The 1,768-nt window shown below is 38.5% G+C and overlaps 1 protein-coding gene across 4 annotated transcripts in view; it reads left to right on the top strand.

Moving 5' to 3' along the window:
• Positions 1–1,768, top strand: part of TBC1D4 (TBC1 domain family, member 4) — a 262,787-nt gene that overhangs the window by 140,542 nt on the left and 120,477 nt on the right. The window lies entirely within an intron of this gene.

Raw genomic sequence — 1,768 nt, forward strand, 5'->3', positions numbered from 1 at the left:
TTTTTTTTTTGGCTGTTAAATTCCATCATGTCTTTATGGTTGAGATGTTTATATTCTATTTATTGAAGTTTTTATAGTATTTTTGTCCTTAATGTACCATGTATTAAATGCCTCCAAGCAGAATCAACAATTACAAAGCTGCCGTATAAGAAATTTTGCCAAATTTGTGGAAACTTAGGTATGCTTCGTTGACCGGTCTTGTAAAAAATCAGTATTAGAAATTCAGATACCGAAATCCAGTGTTGTTGTTGTTACGTACTGTCGAGTCACTGTGACTCAGAGTGACGCATACCCACTGCTCCCCAGTTAATTCCAACACATGGGGCGTCTCCATCAGGTGTCTGAGGCTGTGAATCACGTGCTCACTGCTCCTCACTGCTGGTGGAGTGGTTCTAACTCATTCCTGACCCTCTGTTGGGTTTCCAAATCTGTCAAGATGGCCCGTGTTGCTCTCTCAGGGTTGCTAGCGCATTCCAACCTCCAGAAACCTTTCAAAAAGTAAATCATGTTAGGCATGTTGAAAACGTTATTCTCAATTTTAATACTTGGAGATTGAAACAATTTGTGTGTATCTTATCAATTTTGAATAATTGAATCATTCAATGGAATTGAATCATCACAAGTTTTGAATAATTGAATTACTGAATTGAAATATCATGAATATATTTCATGACTCTTAAGTAAATAATGAGTTTATGATCAATTAGTTCACTATCATGAATCTATATTATATTTTTAAGTAAATAATGAAAACTTCTAAGTTTTCATTGTTTGGAGAATTAATTAGGTCAGTAGATTCCCCAACCCCTACCCCACCACAGAACAAGCAAAACACTTGTTGCAATTTAGTTGATGGAGACTCAATGTGATCGTATCCATATGTATCCAAATAGAACTGTCAGTAGGTTTATCACTTACTGATACTTAGAAGTAAATCACCAGGCCTTTCTTCCTTAGTACCACTGGATGAACTTGAACTCCAAAACTTTAGCAGCTAAATGTGTTAATTATTTCCATTTCTCAGGGATTTCTTTTTTCTAAGTGTGAAATTTTATGAAAATGTTAAGATAAAGGGGCAATAAGTAGGTGATTTTTAAATTCTTTCTCATAAACTACTGATTTGATGCCATTGAGTTGTGGTTTTGGAGAAGAGTACTGAATATCCCATCGACTGTCAAAAGAACAAACAGGAAGGTCTTGCAGCTAGAATGCTCCTTGGAGACAAGAAGACAGGTTTGTCTCACATGCTTTGGACATGTTGTTAGGAGAGGCCTTTCCTTGGAGAGGGACATCATGCCTGGAAAGGTGGAGAAAAGAACTCGGTGAGATGGATTACACAGTGCTGCAGCAGTGGGCTCAAGTATGTCAGAGATGATGAGAGGCACTGGACAGGACAGGGTTCAGATAAGTTGTTCATAGGGTCACTATGAGTTGTGCTTGACTGCACGGCACCTAACAGCAACAACGGCAATACTTTGGAAAAAACATTATAGTAGATGAGTTGTGTCTGACTCATAGTGATCATCATTTCTCTGAGGCTGTCAAGCTTTGGATTGATTTGGACTACTTATCTCTATGTTCCAAAGCAAGGGAACACTGCATGGTTCAAAATTGGGAAGGGCGTACGCCAGGGATGCATCCTATCTCCATACCTATCTCCATACCTTTTCAACCTATATGTAGAACAGATTATCCGGGAGGCTGGGCTCTATGAGGAGAAATGTGGGGTCAAGATTGGTGGACAATTTATCAACAATCTGCGTTATGC

This window comes from Elephantulus edwardii, unplaced genomic scaffold (genome assembly GCF_000299155.1).
Source record: "Elephantulus edwardii isolate Elephantulus edwardi_28Jun2011 unplaced genomic scaffold, EleEdw1.0 scaffold00023, whole genome shotgun sequence".
NCBI lineage: Eukaryota > Metazoa > Chordata > Mammalia > Macroscelidea > Macroscelididae > Elephantulus > Elephantulus edwardii.